Source organism: Homarus americanus, unplaced genomic scaffold (assembly GCF_018991925.1).
Source record: "Homarus americanus isolate GMGI-L3 unplaced genomic scaffold, GMGI_Hamer_2.0 scaffold49310, whole genome shotgun sequence".
In the NCBI taxonomy this organism is placed as follows: domain Eukaryota; kingdom Metazoa; phylum Arthropoda; class Malacostraca; order Decapoda; family Nephropidae; genus Homarus; species Homarus americanus.
The window spans coordinates 1,139,887-1,157,171 of NW_024735038.1; positions in this window are offsets into that span (position 1 = coordinate 1,139,887).

The window sequence follows — 17,285 nt, forward strand, 5'->3', positions numbered from 1 at the left end:
ACCTCTCTACCTCTCTACCTCCCTTCCTACCTCTCTACTCCTTCCTCACCTCTCTACCTCTCACCTCCTTCCTACCTCTCTACCTCCCTCTCCCTCTCCCTACCTCTACACCTCCCTTCCTACCTCTCTACCTCCCTTCCTACCTCTCTACCTCCCTCTCTACCTCCATCCCTACCTCTCTACCTCCCTTCCTACCTCTCTACCTCCCTTCCTACCTCTCTACCTCCCTCTCTACCTCCATCCCTACCTCTCTACCTCCCTTCCTACCTCTCTACCTCCCTTCCTACCTCTCTACCTCTCTACCTCCCTTCCTACCTCTCTACCTCCCTTTCTACCCCCTTCCTTCCCTCCCTCCCTGCCGAATTCCTTTTGTCCACTGCTGTACGTAGAAGTAATTAGTTGGAACTTTGTAATAATCAAGATTTCGCATTTCTACAGCTATCAGTGACAGGTTTATAAGGGATGAAGTGCCGGGTACATGTGACAAATTTAAATGTAAATCTGCCGGCTACCTTTCGATTTTGAAAGTCTTGATCAACAATACATATTATGAGAACTCTCTACCACCTAATCCCGGAACCCACTGAACCCCTAAATCTCCGAAGCTTTGAACCCCCGAGCCCCTAAACCCCCGAATCACTAAAACTCCGAACCTCTGTAATCCCGAACCTCTGTAATCCCGAACCCCTTTTAGAACTTAGGTGAAGTTTCTTTTCTCTCGAACATGGCTTATTTCCGGAAGGAATTTGGGTACCCAGCTGCACGTGGTTGTCGTCACTAACATCTGATTCAAGCTCAAATGGACCATCATCTTAATAAGACTACTTTATTATTTAAGTTCAACCTACCCTAAACTAACTTAACCTAACCTAACCATTGCAGTTGGTGTCCATTAACACTAGCTAGAGTATGCCGGGGCTTAATGGGAGCTGACTAGGGCCCGTTTGACCTGTGACCTGTTGCCGCTCAGGTTGGTGTCAGCACTTTTACGTATCCTGAAATGGTTAATAGAGTTGGTAGCCTATTGTGTGAGTTCCTTATCCTGTAGCATGGCAGTTTCCAGTCCCTTATTGTGAGAGATGAGTGTTTTCCGGGCCACTGCTGTCTATAGACTTGTTTTCCGGCCATTATTGTGTGGATAATTTTTCATGCCAAGTTGTGTGGCATGAACTAACTTTTTCTATTAGTTTATTGAGTGAAAAAAAGAAGCTGTTTCTAGTCCCTTATTGTGGGAACTAGCAGCATTCGAATCCCTGGCTGTCAAATAATACAGTGACATTCTAATCCCGTGTTGATTAGTTATACAGTAGAATTCGAATCTCCTCTTCCGGGAAACAGTCTCTGAATCCTGTGTTGGGAGGTATAGTTTGTTGTATACCCGGGGCAACCAACAGATCCTCATGCCCCGGGGAGGAGTTGACAAAGCCTCATTCTCCATTAGCATCGACGGCAGAGAGCTCAAACAGCGACTCTCTCATCAAAAGACTCATATAGTGAACGTCTAAGAGCCACCAGATTCCATTACATAATACCAGGATCTAAAGCGACCTTGTCGGAGACCAAAGAAACATTTCAGAATCACCAGAAATGGGTTTGTTTTGCTAGCGACGGCGGCCCTCTTCATCACTGATGGTTACCAATTTTCCTGGCTGTTTTTTGATGCTCTCGTCGTAGGCATCGAAGGGATGTCGTTTTTTGAGCGGTGCCTTTGTACATACGTGGATGGAAGTATATGTTTAGATAGGGCGAGGGAGTAGATGCTTTCGTAAGATGTTATGTATAGGTCGGTGTTGACTTTTGTAAGTTGGGACAAGTTTGGGTCTAAACATTTATTTATTTTATTATTTATTATCATTATTTTTTTATGTTAGTGCGGCGGCCGTGTAGATACAGTTGGTCGCCTTATATCCTAAGGGTCGGTGGCTCACGGTTGGGGCACCCCAGTTCACCCAACTGTGGATGGGCGTCTAACATTGTGCTTAGAAGAGTGTAGGCGGTTAAGTGTAGTGGCCAAGTTGACTCGTGTATCCGCCTAACGGGCCTGTGGGACCTATTTTCTTTTTTCAATATTACTGTGAGATGTGTTGTGAGATGTGTTATATTCAAGCTGTGTTCTTGTCCATATAGGAGCGAGACTGTCTTGAGCGAGGAATAAATGTTTTTATACAGTGTATTTTAAAGTTTGACTCTTAGATACCTTTCGTGAAGTTATCCTGGGATTGGGTGTTGGTATTCGTCTAGCGTAAGTCTTTGGGTGTAGAAAATACTTTACCACTGGATATGTGTGTAGGTTTTGTTTGTCCTTGTTGTTAGGTTGACAGTTCAGTCGCTGATGGTCATCTGGTTTGAAATTTTGGTTGAAAGAGATTGTGTCTTTTCACCAACATTGGAACATACGTGGTTAAGTGAGGTAGCGGATCAGGTGGTATTGAGTGGTAGAGACATAGAGGTGACATAGATGTTTGCGAGAGCCAGAAACATGGCCGGGATGAAGCACAGCTATCAACTGGAGAGCGAAAACTTATGTGATGGTGGTTGGTGTCATCAAACTCCAGGGAGTCGAAATACATGAATACGATTATTCCTGTGTCAGTGATGGTTCGCTCCACACTTGATGGATGAGGTTCTTCACTGGCTGTCACCCGCGATGGTCACTATCCATCACCTCTGTATCACTAGTACTCTACACCTTTTACTCTGCTACATAGATGGAAATGGATTTTCATTGGATTTATTTATATATACAGTAGTGGCTTCGTGAGGATAGATGAATTAGGGGTAAATAGAGAATATAGGTTGTACCGTCAGTCGAATCAACAGCTTTTTACTCCACCGGTGATTGGTATAGGATTTTTGCCAACGCTTAGCCAGCGCAGTTCTTGCCTTACTTTACCTGACTGATGAATATTTTTTGCGCGTGATACATGCCTTCTCAGGTGATACCTACCGTAGCCAGTGACATACTCTGGGTCTGTATTTTGTAGTTTAACCTAATGCAAGTAAACATGAGATGCTTAACATGGTGTGACTCATTAACACAACTCCTGGTCTAGTTGAAGATTGAAGAAATATTTTATTTATAAACATTTGCACCTGGTAGTTTGCCTCCAGGATAAACAGTTGTAGGTAAAGGTGAAGTATTTAATTAACATGGCGGGGAGGCTCATCACTCACATCATAAATGCCATTCATCTTTAACTGTGATAATGCTTACTACCTTGTATTAAACTTCTGGCAGTATGGGGCTTTGAAATACTGATGGTATATCTTGATCTGGTTGTCACAGTAGTTGGTGTAGTCCCAGGGTAGGGATTTGGGCTGCAGGTGTGAAGTGGGAAGCGACCAACCTTTCTGGGTTAGTTAGAGAGAATATTTTTGATTTATATTAAGAGTTGTTGTCGAGTGATGAAAGTTAAACTTGGTGAATGTTGCTTTAAACATTAAACAACATCATTATCATTGTATTTTTTCCAAGGAACGTTTGTACAAATATTTCAGGCGCATTAGTTAACACATGTCTTGTTTGTAAAATAATCAATTGGCAAAAGTGTATGAGGTGTTCGTTGTCCTCTACTAACATTCTCTGCATCTTTATTTTTTTGTTCATTCTACATTCACCAAATGGTTCCCTGTTAAAGATAATTGTCATTATTCATTTTACATGTGTGGGAAAACTGTGTCCAAGAATATAGTTGGTCAGGGGAGCTGGTGAGCTACGTGAATCACTGCTCGCCTTTTGCGTACATGAATACGTTATACAGTTTACTGCTCCATAGACTTCATTCAGTCCCCCAGATAACTTGTGTTGTTTGTAGGACACCAAGCGAATACGTTGTAATTTTAGTAAGTAATATCCCGCCAGCTGTTATTAATTACGTTGGTGTTATTCTCTGTGCGTGAATATTAAAGGCATTAGTAGCAGACTGTGTGGCCGTAAGTCGTGGCGGGCGTACAGTAACAGGCGGCAGTGCTTCGCTCAGATTCTCACAAGTTCGTACCTTCCCTTTTTCCCATTAACTGGAGGTGTTAGGACGCGTCTGTATTGGTCACTTGAGCTACGTCACTAAGGCACCTGCCATCATGGCGTAGAAGTTCGTCAAACACTCTACAAGAACTAATAGTATTTCTTTTATCCCCAAGTATAGGACGATATATTAACAGAGGAAGCTTTCTCAGGAGCCATCTCGGTGTTTCGTAAGTTAAGGTTTTCACTTAACTGCAGATGTGAGATATAATTTAATCACTTAGGCCACGACACAGAATTACTGGCTAAAGTGGTGACACAGTTAATCTTTATCGTAACTCTTCTTATTCTTATCTCCAGTTCAAGGAAATAAATTATCGTATGGTCCTTTGAGATTTTGGATCCTGATTCTGGGTTTACATATATCACAAAGTTTACGGCTACAACCACTGCCTCTTCCTCGTGTCTCCACAGATGAGGGAAAGAATCAAGCTCCCGAATCTTTGACAATCTGAGCCCTTGGTCTTTGGCAGCAACAACCATTGAAAAACACTTGAGACTTTCTTATCCCCAGTTGTGGGAGAGATTATAACTTACGACTCTTTGAGGATCGCGACCCCTGATTTCGAGCTCACTCTTGACAGAAATGTTGGTCTTCCATCGACTTTAACAGCGTTACTGCCACTCCCAGAACTTGTCCGGTGCCTGTAACTACCGGGTTTTGTTTGGTGTCCCAGTTGTCCTCGCCAACACACTCACTCCTTTGTACTGGACTAACTTTATATATATATATATATATATATATATATATATATAAATTTTTTTTTTTTTTTTACTTTGTTCCAGTGGACCAACTCCTGTTTCACTGCCTATATTGGTATTGAAAATATGACCTTGTACTCCCTATAAAATTATGGGTTAAATATATTAAGGGAGGGACAGACGCACTTTCGGGTAATGAGAAGGAAGTTTATGTGCTCGTAAGTGTTATGTAAAATTTTATAACAGAGCTGCGAGATTTTCCTAGCAAAAAAAAAAGTTTATACATAGTATGCAGAAAAAACACACAAAAAACCACCTGCTTTTGTGTGTGTGTGTGTGTGTGTGTGTGTGTGTGTGTGTGTGCGTGTGTCTCTCTTGTGTGTCTGTCTGGCTGTGTCTGTGTGTCTGTCTGTCTGTCTGTCTGTAGGTTTCTGAACACTGATATATAACTCAGTATTGGTTTTTATCGAGAAAATATACAGGTATCATAAGAAGATCTCAGGTGAGGTCGATAATCACTATTTTCCCACGTTTATTGTCCAGACTTATGGCTTCTTGCACCTTTGTTGTGGTGCGGGGGGGGGGGACTCTGATGATGGTATTACTTATTCTGTTTCTTCTTCCTCTGTCTTTCCCTCTTGTTCTATCTCCTCATCATTTTCTTTCACCAATTTTTCTTGTTCTTATTAATGTTCTTTTTGGTGTTATTCATCATCATCTTCACCATCATCACCTTCCACCACCATCACCATCATAATCGTCATCATCTCCACCACCATCACCATCCACCATCATCATCATCACCATAATCATCCCAGCATCACCATCCATCATCATCATCACCATCATCATCCCAGCATCACCATCCATCATCATCATCATCATCACCATCCATCATCATCACCATCCATCATCATCATCATCATCTTCATCATCATCATCATCATCATCATCATCACCTTGTCCCCCAGTTCCCTGTTCTGTGGTGTGGGTCGTACATCAGCTGGTGGGTGACGGGGACCTGATGGAACGACCTCACTCACGCCTCCAAGTGTTCGCAGGAGTTGTGTCACCCTCCTCCTCCCCCTCCTCTTCCTCCTCCACCGTTTCCATAGAGAGAGGGGAATACGAAGAGAAAAATAACGAGAGAGAAGTAGGAAAAGAGAGAGAGAGAGCACAGTGTCCGCATCACCACTTTAATTTATCGTGACTTCCAAATTTGTCGGTGTGAGGCATTGTGTCATACCAACAGCAGGAACTTTTAAATGAAAAAATACCACACAGTTATTGATTCACGGGAAGGTAGACTGCATGGTTACATTCCTTCTGTGTTACCTGTTAGAATCTCCCGTGTTAATTAATTAGAATCGAAGATGTGTTATTTATAGTTAGAAAAGGTAAAGGTATCCTGGTGTTAATTAGATTCTGTGATTAATGGATGACACTAATTATGTAACTTGGTTTTTTTTAAATGTCTTGTTGGGATGTATTTACACACACACACACACACACACACACACACACACACTCACTCACGCACACCATTAATTGAATTTTTTTGTAATCTGGTCCCATTAACTTAATGATTATACGATGTCATTAACTTTACTATTAAACTAAGTCCCTTTAAACTAACTCTTAAACTAGGGTCCATTAATATTTATATTAGGTCCTATTATATTAACTCTTATATAAGGTTCAACTGATTTAAGTATTACACGAGGTCCCTTTAATAATATGACTTATTCGAACCCTGATAGTTGAGCTATTAGACTAGATCTCATTAAATCAGTAGCAATGCAGAGGTTCCCATCGAGCCGTTTGCAACAATATTTTTATTTCCATTATCCTGCTAGATATACTGTAGCATACTAGACCATATTATGCTTGGGCTTGTGAACCCTACTAGATTTATTTCACTATATTAGTAACATTAGATTTACTGCAGCATATTAGACACCATTAAACATCATACTATGTCCCATTCGGTATACTGAACATCCTAGACCCAATTAAGCATCATAATATGTCCCATTAGGTATACTGCAGCATACCAGACACCATTAGGTATTCTGCGGCATACCAGACACCCTTAAATATACGACAGCTTACTAGACGATAGTGAACAACACACTCTAGGTCCCCAATAGACAGCTTACAAAACCTCATTACATAACAACGAGGTATAATGCAGTAGGGTAGACCACCACTGAAAAGAACTGCACTGCACACGTTCCCTCCGAGACAAGGGCACTGTACCACCAAGTCTCAGTCGGACCCAAAAATGAAAACAAGAGATATTTTTGGGGGTGAAGTTTGTTTTCATAAGACCAGGGGAATGAATTTGGAAAGTTTGTGTCGTGTGTTTTGATTGGCTCTTTGGTTTTGGTGCGACAACAACTGAGGAAAGGAGGGGAGGGGTGGAAGTGTGGGAGGGAAAGGAGGGGGGGGGGTGGAAGTGTGGGAGGGAAAGGAGGGAAGGATTGTTGGTAGGAGAGGAGATGGGAAAAGAGGTGAGGTGGGTGTAAGTACATTAAAGCTAGCAAGTAGGTAGGTAGTTAGAAAGGTAGGTAGAGAGAATGTAGGGAAGGGAGAGAAGGAAATATCCTAATTCCTATCACAAACTCACTTGGTCGTTTTCCCTTACTTACCCAACTCTGATTCTTGTCAACAATGGCTCGTAGAGTGCGAGAAGGAATTTGGTATTAAGTTAGGGATATTGTTAGTTCAGGTGTTGGTCATTGAGTTCCATTATTAGGTTTCACGAATTCGTACCAAACTTGTGTCCATTATCTGAAGTTTTAGGTGTGTGTGTGTGTGTACGAATATAATGAAAAGTAAATGTTTCTGAATAACTTTGTTTGGGAATTACTTTTTGACCCAGTTATTCATTTACCAGCTGAGACACTGTTAACTTTTATGTGTCTAAGTTCTTTATAAGTTCTTGCAAGATGAAGTGAAGTATTTTTGTCATCTTGCCTGTAAACAGAATGTCATTTTCATTATTGTAGAAAGCGGTCCTGAGGCGTTCTCAGTGTTTCCATGAACCGCCTTGACCTATGGTTTATCCGTGTGTCTCCGACCGTAGCGTGTTCATTCTATCGGTCCTTGGCGTCCGTATTCCCGAGGGTGTGAACTCAGTGCCAAGTTTCTGTGAGCGGCTTCGACCTGTCAACCGCGGCCAAGTTTCGCCTTGTCGAAAATTCCCCGAACGTGTTGATGTGTCGGGGCTGTTTGCTTCGTGTGTTTGTCATTGTGTGTGTGCGTGCGTGTGTGTTTGTGTGTAGCTGTCAGTTAGCGCCTCAACTTGGAACGCTTGGAGCTATTGTCTCCCAACTCGGAGATTAGTTTCCTGAAGGTCATGGCGGAAAACCTATTGATTCTGAAGCGATATTGGCTACAGGTCAGGGTCAAGAGGTCAAGAGATCATTGGACTGACCTAAACTTCCAAGATTGGATCTCGGTGTTCAAGAGGATGTTGGCTTCTGCTGGCTGACTAGGCGATTAATTATTATTGACGAGTTACGACCTTGGGCGGCCCTTCATTCAATTATCTATTTACTTGTTTTTCTGTACGTGTGGTTTCCATTAGTGAGGGAGGGAGGTGGGGAGCGTGTTGTGGTACCCCTGTTTGTCTTCCTGTCTGTCCGTCTGCTCGTAAAGTCGTATCCGTCCAGTCACTTGAAAAATGCTTTACGAATCGACCTGAAATTCGCCATAAAGCTTTCCATCATCGCCGTGTTTGCAGAGTTTGGTAATTAGTATTTTTCCACAATGTTTTCCCCAGTTTATGAACCCTGCTCGGTTTAGGAATTTTGGCGGAGTCATCGAGAACTCCTTTGTTGTGAGCGTATGACACGACATGGAAAATATTGGACCATAAACCTTAAATATTTTGTCATATCCATCTTTATTTGTTTAGTGTCACTTGTATTACTATCTTATTAACCTTTCGTGTCCTTTTTATTACTATTGTCTATTTTGGGATATTAATTAAAATGGCTTCTCATCTTTGGTGTGTGTGTGTGTGTGTGTGTGTGTGTGTGTGTGTGTGTGTGTATAGTTTTAATAGTTCTCTGTAAATGAGCTTTTAAGATGGCGTTCATCCGTGTCAACATGTTGGTGTAAGTCCTCCTAAAACCCCGCCACTCTCTCTAATTCCAGCTCATATACCTTTATTGTCACTTTAATGGAGGGGACGAGTCGCTCTCTTGATGTAAGACAACTCGTGCGCTTTATTGCAAGAACCTGTAGTGTAGTGCTGCCCTGTCCTCGTGCTTCTAGTATTGCTGCATTTTTCTAGTGTTTATTTGTTGTCTCAATGCTAATAGTATTTAAATTGCTATTTTTTTGGTGTTTGTTGTTGTTTGATTTATTGCAAGATGTGTTTGCAATGTTTACTTTTTATGGGGTTTATTGAAATAGATGTTTTGTTTTTGTTTCTTGGTGTTGTAGTAAAACCTCATATTTCTAGGTATATTTCTGATGTTTATTGAGTAGTTTATTACAAGATATATTTCTCATGGTTATTTATTGAACGTTTAATTTCAAGATAGTTTTTAGTGTTTAGTGTTTTACTCTCAGTGCGGTTGTGTTTTTCTGTTAATTTACGAACGAGCGTGTAGTTGGAGCGCCAGGTTAATTAGTGCCCAATTTCGGTAGTTCCGCGAACAAGGTGGTAGACCTGAGGGGACGACCTTCACATTATTGCCAACACCGGAAGCTGGCTGGGGATGTGTGTGAGTGAGCGTGACGTCATCACTCACCTTCTCTGTTGTCTGGCCCGTGTGTGTGTGTGTGTGTGTCGCCTGCGTTTACACTATGCGACAGGAGATAAGGTTTTGGACACGTGTCACGCTCTCTTACCATGTCACTCAGTGTCACGGTGTACAGGTGTCACCAGGTCCCTCCTTCCTCACCTTCAAGATGGCCGACAGGGAAGATTATGCTCGAGGGAATTAAGTGTTTAATAAACTTAATTGTTACCTACACATTCTCACGTCTACTTAAGTTCTCAGACACTCGTAAGTTCACTTTAGAATTTGCGTCAAGTTGAATTCTTAGAAATTTGTAAAGTGATTTTTCCCGTAAATAGTTCCTTCAAACTTAAGTCAATTTAAGGTAGAGTCTCAAGGGGCTTATCAGTTTAATCACCTTAATTCCGGTATTACAAGTGCTTATTAACTTTCACTAACACCGAACAACAAACTTTAACTCCACAAACATTCTCGCATATATCCTGTCACCTAACTGGGGGGGGGGCACATCTCTTTATGGTAGAGTTTCAGCGCAATTTCCACGCCATTTAATCCTTTACTATTGTATCTTTGGTTCAATGGGCCAGTTTGTCTTGTTATTGTTTTCTATACTTTCATATTTAGTGTGCGGGTGTGAGGTAGTGTGATCTGTTATGTTTTCATGCATTGTGTATTTGTGTTTAAGTATTTCTCTGTTTCACCGTTCCTCTTTTAGTCTCACCGTTCCTCTTTTTGTCTCACCGTTCCTCTTTGTTCCACCATTCCTGTTTTTGTTTTACTATTCGTCTTTTTGCTCACCGTTCCTCTTTTTGTCTCACCGTTCCTCTTTTTGTCTCGTCATTCCTCTTTGTTCCACCATTCCTGTTTTTGTCTCACCGTTCCTCTTTTTGTCTCGTCGTTCCTCTTTGTTCCACCATTCCTGTTTTTGTTTCACTATTCGTCTTTTTGTCTCACCGTTCCTCTGTTTGTCTCGCCTTTCCTGTGTCACATCACTCCTCCATGATCTCAAGGGGAGAGAGACTCAATACGATACCTTTTAGGTTGTGACAGTGGGCGTCTCGCCACGACAAATGATGCACCACAACACTGCTCGATTTTGGCTGAAGTAAAGGTATTTGTGGATGGTGTGACGTCACTGGTGCCTGATTGTGTAAACTCTTCTCCCTCTGCCACTCTTGTGAATTCTTGGAGAGTCTCCCTGGAGAACTTCCCCCGTCCTCAACTATCTTCTTCACTTTTGAGACTATGGTCATCCCCAGCAGGTGTGCTTTCATGTATGTGGGCTGTCTTATGTTACAGATGCCTGATTCTATACACTCTTTACCTTAATGTATCTATAAACTCTTAAGACTTTCCCCAAAGAATATAATCTGGAAATATTGTCTTGGCTCTTGACACAATTGGGCTGTCTCCAGGAGCTCTCTTGTGTTTATTGATTATCCCGTGTCATCGTGCCTGATTCTCTACGTCACTGACTATCAACACTACAGAGTGCTCGCAGTAAACTTCTCCACTCATGAATCAGTTTATGTTTTAACTGAAGACAGATCCTTATTTATTTATTTTTTACCAAACGTATTTACTTACTCAGGTGTTGTCATTAAGGTTTATTTCCATCTTATCTAACACGAGCGCAGGGACTGATGATGTTACCAGAGTTATGCTGAGCTCAGGTGTTAGGGAGTCATAGGTCGACCTGTTTGACTGCTGGCGGTGATGTTCCCCAAGTTTGTGGATATTGGCAATCAGGTCGTCCTGGTGGTGGGGAGGGGGGTGCTCCGTGATATGTGATGGGTCGTACTGTAGTCGTATCATAGGAAGCGAACACGTCTCTTACTCCTACACACACCTCCTCCCTCACCAACCCCTCCACCCTCCAACTAACCCTCCACCTCCGCCAAACTCCCCTCCCTCCCTCTGTCTCTTCCGGTACACCCTCCCATATCCCCTCCGGTGCCCCCTTCCTCCCCCCTCCTCCCTCCGATACCCTCTCTCCTTCTCTCTCTCTCCCGGTACCCCTCCCTCCCTCCTCTCTACCCTCCGGTACCCCCTCCCTCTCTCCTCCTGTACCCCTCTCCCCTCCTGTTCCCCTCTCCCCTCCTGTACCCCTCTCTCTCCCTCCCTCCCTCTCCTCTCCCTTCTGGTACCCTCTGTTCCTCAGCGGCATCAAGGGAATGGAGTGGGTGACTCAGGTGTGGCCCGGCAGATAAAATAGCGGTCAAGGTAGTGTGGCCAGAATATCAGACGCAGTGGTAAAAATGTTGGCTATGTGGCGGGCAGTTTTGTCTGACACACTTCAATTCTAACTTCGACACACTCCCTCCACGACACACACTCCTCCAATGACACACTCCTCCACTGACACACTTCTCTCCCACTGACACTCTACTGACACACTCCCTACTGACACACTTCCACTACTGACACACTTCCCTGCTACCACACTCCCCACTGTCAGACACACTTCCCACTGACACCGCACTACTGACACACACTCCCCACTAACACACTCCCCACTACTGACCTACTCCCCCCCACTACTGACACACACTCCCCCCACTCACTGACACACTTCTACCACTGGGATTATTAATTCCCCACTACTGACACACTTCCACTACTGACACATTCCCCCACTACTGACACACTCCCTCCACTGACGCAGCACTTCCCTGCTACTGACGCACTCCCCCCTTTACCACTCAGCCTATGTACAGTACAGTATATTGTCCATCACCACATATTGTTTTTTATACTGTCAGTTTGTTCCTGTCAGTGTGTTTGTGTCGGGTTTTTTCTCGCTGTTTGTGTCAGCTTGTTCGTGTCAGTTTGTTGCTATCAGTCTTACGTTGCTGTCAGTGTGTTTGTGAGTGTTTCTTGTCATTGTTTTTGTGTCAGCTTGTTCGTGTCAGTGTCTTTGGGTCATTATATTCTTGTCAGTTTGTACCTGTCACCTTGTCCTAGTAAGTGTATTTCTGTCAGTTTGTTTCTGTCAGTGTTCCTCTGTCTGTGTATTTGTGTCAGCATGTTCCGTCAGTGTGTTTGTGTCACCATGGTCGTGTCAGTGTATTTCTCTCAGCATACTTCCCTCTGCATATTCTTCCTCATATTTTTTTCTTAAGATACTTCTCTCGACATACTTCTTGCAGCACCGATATTTCTCCACCCCCCCTTTTTTTTTTACAAACTCTTTTCTCAATACAGGTATATTTTTTTTTTACGGTTACAGCGGCATATTGTAAATTCTGTCTTGTAAATTGCCATGACTAAACCGTAAAAGGTACCGTCTATTATTTTTTGTTCTCATCATCGTAAATATTCCTCGGTATATTCCTCCGTTAAAGGTATATATATTTTTTTTATACTTTATACCACATTCATTACTATTATTCCCCCCCCGTGTATTATTTTTTTTTACAAATATATTCTTCGGTATATTCCTATGAGCATATCCATCGCATATTCATGGCCATTTATTCGTGCAGATATGCTTGGTTTAACAAAAAAAAAGCTATGTTAAAGCTTCTGTTTACACGAGGTTTTAACATTGTCCTGACATATTCCAATACAGCACAGTATATTCCCAGTAGTATATTGTCAGTATATTTCCCGCCTGACATGCCAACATTATCTCAGGCTTCATTTTTTAATGCCTGCGTGTTGGTTGTTATATTGATGTAACATACTCGTCTCTAAGTTTATGGTGGAGTATACTTGTGTTAAATATTCCCTGTGTGTATACGATCTCTCTCTCTCTCTCTCTCTCTCTCTCTCTCTCTCTCTCTCTCTCTCTCTCTCTCTCTCTCTCTCTCTCTCTCTCTCTCTCTCTCTTCTTCTTAGGCACCACCTTTGATATACTCCTTGCATGCCATGCAGTATATTCATGCGAGTATACCCCCAACGGACCAATCCCCCCCCCCATCTTACAACATTTTCAACTCGGGTGGGTAAATGAACCGTCCCTGCGTAATGCTCTTTTGTCTCAGATAATGGATGTGGTGTTCTAACTCTACATCTTGATACTAAAAATTTTAACGCAATATGCATGGGAATTACTGTGTGTGAGAATTTACCCCATCATCTATTGTTGTTATTGTTTCTTGTTAGTGTTATTGTTATTGTTATTATTATTATTATTATTATTATTATTATTATTATTATTATTATTATTATTATTATTTATATTCATTTTCGTATATTTCTGTTATTTTTTATTATTTGAATTAAATTTAAGGTAAATACTCGACAAGACAATTCCTCTTGTTTAATTTTTAAGTTAACTAAGAGGCAGGAGAAATACTCTTTCAAGTTTTAATTAAGGTTTAAGTAAAATAAGAGACGAGAGAAGTACACCAAGTTTTAATTAAGTTTGAGGTTAACTACGAGACGCGAGAACTACTCTTAGGTTTTAACTAAGTTCTAAATTAACTTAAGAAACAGGAGAAACACACCAAAGCTTAATTAAGTTTTAAGTTTACAATGAGACATGCGAAATACATTTTGGGTTTTAATTTGGAGATTACCGAGAGATACACAATTAATCAGCTGTTTCAATATGTAGCCGCGTCAGACCCTGTGTCACACCCCTCCGTCAGACCCTGTGTCACACCCCTCCATCGCTCTGTTATGTTTGATGTCACCTCCGCAATTTACAGATTTTCCCGAATTAAGCGGAAATTACTTTTACGGTGATAACCCATATCTTTTTTTAATAGCATTTGTGGTTGAAATGAGTGGAATTTCAGTGGTGGTGAGAGAGAGAGAGAGAGAGAGAGAGAGAGGCAGAGAGAGAGAGGTGTGTAAAAGAACAGGAGAAAGTTTCACCTGCCTTACCCTTTATCATACCTTACCCACCTACCCGCTCTCCTACTTTTCCTACCCACCCATTATCCAATCTACCCTACCCACCAACCTATCCTACCCTACCCACCCTACCCTACCCACTAACCTATCCTACCCACCTAACTCAGCCGACCATCCCCTGGCGTCACCGCTCTTTGCGTTATTAGCTGCACCACTCCCACTGATTGTTTACAAATACAAAAATACAGATCAAGAGTGTTTTTTTCCCTCTAGTTACGAATATTCATATGTATTGAGCCTACGAATGGGGGTGGGGGGAGATATTATGTTTTTGTCGACTGAATGAAGAATATATACATCGTACCCGTGTGGATATATGTATTTATTGAACTTGCAGAGGATTTTATATGATTTTTTGTTTGTAGTGAATAAGAGTATATGCTTTGATGCTGTGTGTGAATATTTGTATTTATTTGAGACTGCAGTGGAATATATGATTTTGTCATCTGTATAAGAATATATATATATACTGTATGCATTGGGTCTGTGTGAACATTTGTATGTGTTGAGCCCGCTGGAATATATTACTTCTTTTTTTTTAAACTGAATAAGAATATTCATATGTGCTGAGCCTTTGGTGCACTGCCGTAGAGAGAGAGAGAGAGAGAGAGAGAGAGAGAGAGAGAGAGAGAGAGAGAGAGACGCGCTAACAATAGATGGAGAAATTAGTTAGATTAAAAGATCGAGAGATAGGAGAGATATTAGGTAACTATAGAGTGAGAACTGATACAGAGAGATAGTGTGTTTCAGTAGGTAAGAGCCTTAGGGAGGAGGCAGACGGCGATAACCAGGGAGATGGCGATGCACTTCTCATGTCCCGGCAGGATAGACCCGCCTGGGATAATACTGTCACTCTCCTCACCGCCGCCGCCGCCACCTCCAGGAAGACAATGCTTGCCCTCTCCTCCTACTTACTTATTCTTCGATGGTGTAGTGATGGTGTTCAGTTTTACCATTGTTTGACCCACACGTCTCCATCACCACTGTATTCCTTTACTCTTCTCCTGCTCCTCCATCTATACCTTCCTTCACGTCACTCCTTCCTCCATCTGTTCCTTCCTTCACGTCACTCCTTCCTCCATCTGTTCCTTCCTTCACGTCACTCCTTCCTCCATCTGTACCTTCCTCCACGCCACTCCTCCCTCCATCTATACCTTCCCTCACGTCCTTCCTTCCTCCATCTGTACCTTCCTCCACGCCACTCCTCCCTCCATCTGTACCTTCCTCCACGCCACTCCTCCCTCCATCTGTTCCTTCCTTCACGTCACTCCTCCCTCCATCTGTTCCTTCTTTCACGTCACTCCTCCCTCCATCTGTTCCTCCTCCTCCTTCCTCATCTGTACCTTCCTCCACGTCACTCCTTCCTCCATCTGTACCTTCCTCCACGTACCTTCCTCCACGCCACGCCACTCCTCCCTCCATCTGTTCCTTCCTTCACGTCACTCCTCCCTCCATCTGTTCCTTCCTTCACGTCACTCCTCCCTCCATCTGTACCTTCCTCCACGCCACTCCTTCCTCCACGTCACTCCTTCCTCCATCTGTACCTTCCTCCACGTCACTCCTTCCTCCATCTGTACCTTCCTTCATCTGTACCTTCCTCCACGCCACTCCTTCCTCCATCTGTACCTTCCTCCGCGCCACTCCTTCCTCCATCTCATTACTTGGGCGCGGTGACTTTTGAGAGGCCAGGTGGTGAGGGAGTCTCCCCCAGAGCCAAATTTGGTCTGGTTAAGGTACTGCCGGAGGAGTGTAGGGTGAGGGAGGGCAGGTGTATGGGTAGGGTGAAGGAGGCCAGGTGTATATGTGGGGTGAGGGAGGCCATGTATATGTGTGTGGGGTGAAGGAGGCCAGGTGTGTGTGTGTGTGTGTGTGTGGGGTGAGGGAGGCCAGGTGTAGGCTGGGGGTGAGGCAGGGCAGATGTAGGTTAGGGGAGTGGGTGAGGGCTCGCCCGGGGACTTATATTGCTCAAGTTGGAGTCAGGTGAGACGGGTCACCACCCACCCCACCGTCACCTGGAGAGCTCTCTGGCTGACGTCATGAGCCATGAGTCGCGATAACGCATACCTCCATCGCCTCTAGTTACACACAGTGCTTCATGACTATCTTTATAGAGAGTCTAATTAAACAGGCTTGCGGGGCCACGTGCTTCAAATTTCAACAGCCAGGTTGAACAGGAAACAAAAGGCAGTCTGGATGAGGATTTGATTGACGTGTGGGGTGGGGAGAGTTGTGGGGATAGTATCCTGGCTGAGGATTTTGCTTGTGGGGACGTAGGGATATAGGATACTTCCCTATAGCCAATATCATGTACGCGCTAGGAAGCGCCTTAGATTCCATACCTGAAGACTTCACTAAAATGGTTGAAAGGAGCTTTACTGAAGCGTGTTCCATCCACTGAAATTCTCTTCGCCTGGTATTAGTGTATTGGGTTGTCTGTAGCCTTTCAGAGGTTAAAAGAGGAATGTGGTGAGACTTTAATGTGTTTCTTTAAAAAAAATATTGATCAAGATTTCGTGTTAGTAAGGTTAAGGACATTAAAAGACTGTTATGAACATTTAGACGTGTCAACACCCATGAGAATAAAACTAAATTAGAAATTTACTAAACATTCAAACTAATGTAAAGTTATGAAAATATGACCTTTCTCTTTTCCTGGAGACCTTTATTTTGGCGAAAGTATCGCAGCCATGCTCATTTTTCCTTTCGTTGATGTCAAGGTAATGCTTTTTAGGTGGGCGGCGCCGCTGTTTGCTGACAGAAGTATCAGTTTCATAGTGGGTCCTCACCGACGGTGTAGACATGCGTGGTCTGGCTCCATGACGGCTCAACTTAATAGCAATTATGGCTTATTGGAATGTAATTACAAGTTATTAAGTAATTAAGAATATTGAGTAGAATATACAGCTGGTGTGAAAGCGAACGACTATGTTGCTCCTTAA